This window comes from Neophocaena asiaeorientalis, unplaced genomic scaffold (assembly GCF_003031525.2).
Source record: "Neophocaena asiaeorientalis asiaeorientalis breed wild unplaced genomic scaffold, Neophocaena_asiaeorientalis_V1.1 scaffold464, whole genome shotgun sequence".
Lineage (NCBI taxonomy): Eukaryota > Metazoa > Chordata > Mammalia > Artiodactyla > Phocoenidae > Neophocaena > Neophocaena asiaeorientalis.
In genome coordinates this window covers 592,247-600,240 of record NW_020174569.1, presented here as the reverse complement: position 1 = coordinate 600,240, position 7,994 = coordinate 592,247, and the positions used below count along the sequence as shown (strand labels likewise).

The 7,994-nt window shown below is 33.7% G+C and overlaps 1 pseudogene; it reads left to right on the top strand.

Moving 5' to 3' along the window:
* Positions 1–452: 452 nt before the first annotated feature.
* On the top strand, positions 453–763 carry LOC112408397 (ATP synthase subunit g, mitochondrial pseudogene; annotated as a pseudogene).
* Positions 764–7,994: the final 7,231 nt, after the last annotated feature.

Sequence of the window (7,994 nt, the reverse complement as noted above, 5' to 3'; positions counted from 1 at the left end):
GGGGGGTATTTTGAGCTGGGATATTTGCATATAGGATTATTTATACCTTTGCCTTTATGAAACACTTGTAAGGAATAATACAGAAAATAATGCTGTTATTTTTGGTGAAGAAAATCAATTTTGTATAGTTTATTTCCACCTAAATAAAATGTGAATTTTGTTTAAAAAAAAAAAAGCTAACATTTCCAGAAGTCTACTTCAATAACGCTCAGCTTTCCAAACACTGTTTAAAGTTTCACCAATACTTAATTCCATATTATAAGCTGTGAATTTCACTATAAGGCAGCTTTAAGTGCATTTGTATTTATTATTCCTGTAAACAGAAGATAAGCATAATTTATGTATTTGTACAGAGCTCAGCTATTTATATTCCTTAAAAAATCCATATGTTGGCTCAGAATTAAAAGTTTTCAAGTCAGCCACTTGGGTGACGGGCTTTCCGTCCTAGAACCATGGCCCAGTTTGTCTGTAATCTCATGGAGAAGGCCCCGGTGCTGGTCAACGCTGCCGTGACTTACTCGAAGCCTCGATTGGCCACATTTTGGCTCTATGCTAAGGTTAAGTGGTTCCTCCAACCCCTACTGAGATCCCTACAGCTATTCAGAGCTTGAAAAACATTATCAATAGTGCTCAAACTGGTAGCTTCAAACAGCTCACAGTTAAGGAAGATCTACTGAATGGTTTGGTGGCCACTGAGGTGTGGATGTGGTTTTATGTTGACGAGATCATAGGCAAGCATGGCATCACTGGCTATGATGTTTGAAGACCAATCTTTGCCTTATTATTTGGGAGTTCTTGGACCATGTGTGAGCAGACTGCTATTTGAATAAAATAAAACAGTGTCAAAAAAAAAAGTTTTCAGTGTTCTAACCAAAATTTATTTCAACTTTGTCCATGAATGTTGGTATAATAATTAGACACTAAAACCTAGATTTCATTTTGTAAAAGGATTATTAACCCAAAGTAGCAGTATATGATTACCAGTCAGAAGTTATTAGATTAGGCCTTTATTCTTAAAAAGTAAGAAACATCAATAAATGGAAAATCTATTATCAGTTTCTGACATCGATTTTTTGATGTCTTTTTCGAAGACAAATATTTTCCAAAAATCAAGGCTATTTCAAATTAACAATTTCAAACCCTTCCCATCATTTTTACCAGAATTCCTAAGTCATGTTGTATGACTTTATTACCAATCATTCATAAGCACACTTAAGAACTTTTCTATAAAGTATGATGAAATTGTCCTTAAATCTATAATTTCTAAATTGACTATGAATTATGAATCTGAAGGAAAAGTAATGCCTGAGAAATGATCATTATTGATAAATAGCCTGTAAGAAAGAACTGTAATAATTATGAATGTTTCAACAGCAAACAAAAGCTGAACTTAATTTGGCTTCAGAAAAGAGAAAATTTTATTAATAAGCATATGTATTTCACAGAATAGAAGGACAAAAATGCAGCTGTATCTCAATGAACAAATTGAAATGTGCGGGTTGACTGTCCTCAGTCTCTGTTTTCACATTCTTTCCTTCTGTAACTTCCTTCAGTTTTTTTCTCATGCTGCAGACCAGTTCCTCTGCTTTTTAGGCAAATCCCTCTACTCTTCAGAAAACAACTGAGTTTAAGATATCTGTCTCTATCCCAATTCCAAAATTCTTAGAGGATAGATCTCTTTTCTTACCTTTTATCAAAAACCTATCTCTGGACTACTAACTTTTGCTAAATAGGCTATAGTTTTTTCAGAGTGATTACAAGGATGGATGGAAGGTAGTTCCAGAAAAGTAATACGACTAGTCAGATAGAATAATATGTATGTAGATTTAAAGACTCAATAGTATAAAGATGTCAAGCTACCCAAAGTGATTTATTAATTCAATGCAGTTATCATTAAAATTCTATGTTTGATGAAATATAAGCAGATTCTAAAATGTATTTAATTTCTCAAAGGACTAAAAATAAATAAGTTACTGCTGAGGAAGAAGGTGGAGGGAGGACTGGTTTTCCAAATATCAAGATTTCCTATAAAGCAAAGTAATTAAGACAGTGAGATTTTACGGCAGCACAGAAGTCAGACCAATTAAATAAAATAGAGGGACTTCCCTGGTGGCGCAGTGGTTAAAAATCTACCTGCCAACTCAGGGGACACGGGTTCAAGCCCTGGTCCAGGAAGATCCCACATGCTGTGGAACAACTAACCCCATGCGCCACAACTACTGAGCCTGTGCTCTAGAGCCTGTGAGTCACAACTACTGAGCCCGTGGGCCACAACTACTGAAGCCCACGCACCTAGAGCCTGTGCTCCGCAACAAGAGAAGCCACCAGAATGAGAAGCCTGCACACTGCAACGAAGAGTAGCCCCCGCTTGCCGCAACTAGAGAAAGCCCATGCGCAGCAACAAAGACCCAACACAGCCAAAAATAAATAAATAAATTTATAATAAATAAATAGAATAGAGGTTCCAGAAACAGACATAATGTCCACAATGCAGATATATGGCAGTGGTGACACTAAAGGACAGTGGGAAGCATGGTCTTTTGAATCAGTTGTGTTAGGAAAATAGTGTGTCAACTGTGGAAAAAAATTCAGTATGCCAAAAAAAACCCAACAAAACAAAAAAACAGTCATCACCATATAATATCTTGTTCCAAAGAGATCTTAATTTTTTAGATTTTTATGTCATGGATAATTTTAGAACTAAGAATAAAGGGATATTTAGAGGCTATTTTATTAGAAATTTAAATGAGAATTTAAACATGGCTAGTCCAAATTTTATTCTATATTTTCCTATTTTTTAAGATATATACCTAAAATGGACAATATCTTCTGAATAAAACCAACTTTTCATTATTGCAATGTATGAATGATGAACACATCTAGCTTATAAATATTGGTTCCAGATTGCAAATACATCTCTAATAATTTCAAATTCATCACTACTTCTTGTTCTTCTTTTAGCACTTATATAATCAATACACAATGAAAAAGTTTTTTGAAACTTTGACAGCTCACGGTGTTTTTCTTCTGCTCCAAAATTGGAAAGTAGTCTCAGTTTTAGGTTTATAAATACGAACTAGATTGATGAAACCAGTGGATTTTGTTTCATGTCTACACCATCTATTTCCTTCCAATGTCTTTTTCCAATTCTTACTCTTAGCATTTGTCCATTTATGAGCATATCAAGAACATTTTGGTGAATAAACATAATAAAAGATGAAAGAATACTGTCACACATCCTTTCAAAAAAAATTTCAGATTCTTTTTTAATTGAAATATAGTTGAATACAACATTATATTGATTTTAGGTGTACAACAGACTGATTTGACATATATATACATTATGAATTGATCACCACAATAAGTCTAGTAACCACCTGTCACTATACAAAGTTGTTGCAGTATTATTGTCTACATTCCCTATGCTGTAATTACATCCTTATGACTTACTTTATAACTGGAAGTTTGTACCTCTTAATCCCCTTCACCTATTTTGCCTAACCCTCCCATCTCCCTTCCCTCTGGCAACCAACCAGTTTGTTTTCTGTATCTATGAGTCTGTTTCTGTTTTGTTTGTTCATTTGTTTTGTTTTATAAATTCTACATATAATTGAAATCATACAGTATTTGCCTTTCCTTGTCTGACTTATTTCACTTAGCATAATATCCTCTAGGTCCATCCTAAAATTGTCCAGATTCTTGTTGCAAAATTTTGTGCGACGATGTCATTCCAGCTGAATGACTAACTGAATGAGAATATCATATTTTCCATTTATCCTTAGAAATATATTGTTCACTTGTTGATTCTTGAATTTGAGAAAGTTCACCTCGGACATCATAATCTGAAGACTCACAGCTGAGACTGTGCTTATAAAATCGATTTCATCATCATTATTAAGAGTCCAGGGTTCATTGTGGTGCTGTCTCACCACCTGATTTATCTCCTGATTCATATATTTGTGAAAACTCTTCATAAATTTTCTTCTCTTCACCATTATAAGCAGAAAATTCTCAACTGTGTTCAAGAAAGGTAAGACAATACTACAGAGATGTTTCAAATCATCTTCTTTACTTTTTGAGAAATGGCTACAGTATTTTGGATAAGGCAGTAAGAAAAATAAGAATGATTCAATGACAAAGGTTTGTTTTCATTTCAGCATGAGCCTTATAGAAAAAATCCATTAATCTTCTACTTTCTTATTATTTCAGTCTTTTTTAAAGCATCATTGATAATAATTGATGAGTAATGACAATCCCCACCATGATAAAATAGCTGGGTGTTTCAAGATACAGAAAAATAAGATCACTGAGATCCTGTTATGTAACTTTACTTTATAAAAGGGTTCCACATATCATATGGTAACTGCAGATAGAATGAGTTTTGTTTATTAAAAATACTCCTTTTTTCCTTTGACAGACTTTTAATAAAGAATAAAGTTCCTAAAGTATCAGTCCTTATATATAGTTAGAAGCACTCAAAAAATGAAACTCAAAAACAAGAAATGGGTTCAATGAATGCTGATGTTGTCCCAAAAGTTAATTAGAACTCCAACTTTTCTTAGGGAAATTAAAAACCTAAATGTGAAAGGCAAAGCTCTAATCCTTTTAGAAGATACTCTATAAGAATGTCTTTATGATCTAATTTGGCTGGGATGTGTCCTGGGCTTTGAAGTTTTAAAAGATCCCCAGTTGATTCTAATGTGTAGACAAGCTTCAGAAACAATGAGCTCAGGGAATATTTTATTGATATTTATGAAGATCAAAGTTTAGATTTGTCAGTTTTTTGCTTTCAAATGGATCTCTTCCTTTTTTTTTCTGTTCATTAAACAATTATTTAAGTAAAAAAAAATACTAGATAAACCATTCTAAGGAAGCTTATATTACTGTACATCTTTAATTTGCTTTAATATTGCTGTATGTCTCTATATGTATCTATCTCATGCAGACATATCGTTAAAGATCATGAAGATACATACAAACATATTTATATTTGTATCCAAATAATCATCTTTGGAAAACAAATATCAGTACAGAACTGAAAATGTACCACATTTGAAATTACTTTGAAAAGCTGGTAAGAATATCTGTGCATTTTGGCGTGACCTTACACATTCTATTTTTGTAGTAATGATATTTCAACTCATAGGTAGTCATTTTTTTAAAAAGTAGCTGGGTGCCTGAGAAAGGAAAGAGATTTTTCTCTTCTGAGGTTCAGCGAAATATACTAAATTATGCCATGTTTAAATTTCCAACATTGCATTTCCATCAGACAATAGCATTGCTGTGATTAAAAGATGAATCAGAGAGATAAAATGAAAATTGAAACAGGAAATATCTTCAAGTTAGAGGCTTGGTTGGCTTCTCTCCCTTGGACTGATTACACACAACGATTTGAAATCGTTCTCTTTTGCTGCAATGAAAAGGCAACTCACTGTCACCAGAATCAATCACTCAGAGGTGAAAAATAGGCCAATCTACACTAGCAGAACATGCAATGAAAATAACTTCTGGGCTTCCCTGGTGGCGCAGTGGTTGAGAGTCCGCCTGCTGATGCAGGGGACGCGGGTTTGTGTCCTGGTCCGGGAGGATCCCACATGCCGCAGAGCGGCTAGGCACGTGAGCCATGGCCTCTGAGCTTGCGCGTCCGGAGCCTGTGCTCCGCAGCCGGAGAGGCCACAACAGTGAAAGGCCCGCGTACCGCAAAAAAAAGAAAAGAAAAGAAAAGAACTTCTGGTTTTAGAGAGACCCATGATCAACTGAGATCCTAAAATTATTGCCAGCCTAAAGAATTAGGGTCTGTTAATGGGGAAGCTAGACTTCCATATATATTTTATACAGAACAACATGCCCAAGTTCCCCTATATATATTGTTTCATGAACTATATTGTGTAAGAAACTGCGGTGCCATGGCAACTGCTATATTACTGTGTATCTATCACTTCTATTTCTTTTGTGGAATATCAAGACTTCAACATATGAATATCAACAGGACAACAACGACAATTTCATTTTATCCTTCCAAGAGATGCTTTAATTTTAGAAACAATAATAACCAACCAACCAATCAACAAACAAGGAAACAAACTATCTTTATCATTAATTGGGCTTATGGCACATTAAAGAATGTGTATGTTGATGTGGAAGAGTTAGATCTCATGGGGGATTAATGAGCAGATTAAGAAAAAAAATCATTAAGAGGAAGCCGATTGGCAAAAAACCACCACATGCCAGAGGTGAGGGAGGGAATGGCGGTCTGAGGTGCAATATTGAGGCTGTACTGAAAGTATCCTTTTCTAACCATTTGGTGGTGTGATGTACACTGGGGCAAAAAAGAGGCATATGTATAAATTTAAGAAGCTGAATCACTTAAATTCTGTAATACCTTAGACCCCTAAACAGCATCTCTAACAAAAGGCAGAGGATGGATGCAATTATTCTCTCTCTCACCTGTCAAAGCCATCAGAGCACTATGCAAGTAGTGTATTTCCATCGGCACCTGGAGAGGTCAGCAGGAGGTAAACTTCACTGGTATATCTCTAGCACATAAACCATAGACTATCAAGCTCCAAGCTATATAAGTTTATTAGAGGTGAGAATAGCTGAATATTTCAATATATGTGTACATATAACTTTATATCCTATTTTTATAAAAATTTACAATTTCCTTTAAAAATGTTGGCAGGAATTTTCCTCATTTCCAATTTTGGTTGTTCTTTTTTTTTTTCCTTTTTGTGTGTTTTATCTCCTATGGTCAAATTTTCCAGAGATGTGCTGGCTTTATTCTTTTTATTCTTTTAATTATTCATTCAATAGACCAGTTATTAGTCATTCCTCTATTCTGCTTTTTCTTTTCTAATCAATGTGTAACTTTAAATTTTTTCCAATTCCTTAAGTTTTTATAAGGTTTAACCTTTTTTAAAGCTTTGAATAGTTATTTTAATAATCTCATCTTTTATTAAAACAATTTTAAAAGCAAGAAACTTCCTATGAATAATATTTGGGCTGCATTGTATTAGTTTCAAAATGCAGTGCCATTATCCTTACTTTTTTAAAGTACTTTTACATAGAAAATGTTATTTTATTCAAAGTATGTTTAAATACATACAATTTAACTACATTATTTTTAAATTTTAAGAAAAGGTAGATCATATCAATGAGCACACAAAGGACTGTCATACAGTGCTGTCTACCCCATGGCTATTTGAGTCAATTGTTTGGTTCTTTTCATTTTTATGTCATTATAATAGAAGTGTGGTTTTATTATCTATGCAATCCAGTTCAATACCTGTCAATAATACAGTAGATATTAAAGACTACCTAATAATAGTAAGTCCAACTGGTTTCTTCCAAATATTTGAAAACCATGTGAAGCATCAGCAGAAAATTTATGCAAGAACCATAAGTCCTTTAAACATTATCTCTAACAGAAGCCAGATAATGTTAAGCTTAAATATGTTAAAATGTATTACCATTTATAATACTTCCCATCATAATTCATCCAGAGAGATATCTTCAAGGTATCATTGGAATTAATTAGTAAAAATTCATCCATTGGGTTTGGATCACCAATAAGCAGAGCATTTATCTGTGTTTGAGGAGACACATAATAGATAATCTGCCCTACATAAGGTGAGGTAAGTCTGAATGATTCTTCATTTTTTTTTTTTTGCCTTTTTTCTGAGTATGGAGCCAATGCAACTTTACGATGTATTGCTACACCCTACCAGCAATTGATCATTCACTATTTCGGGTACAGAGAAGGCATTATAACAGGAGCAGGGCTATATGAATGGCATACAAGGATGGTATAGCTTCAAGTGGACCCTGAGGATTAATATCACTAATTTTTATAGTACTAATAAAATGAATTATTAAAATATTTAAGATATGTAAACAAATAAGGATATTTTAGTATTAAGACAGAATAAAAATAAACTTTCTGTTTAAAAGTGAATAGCTGGTTGTTTAGAAACATCTAACATCGTACCTTCAAT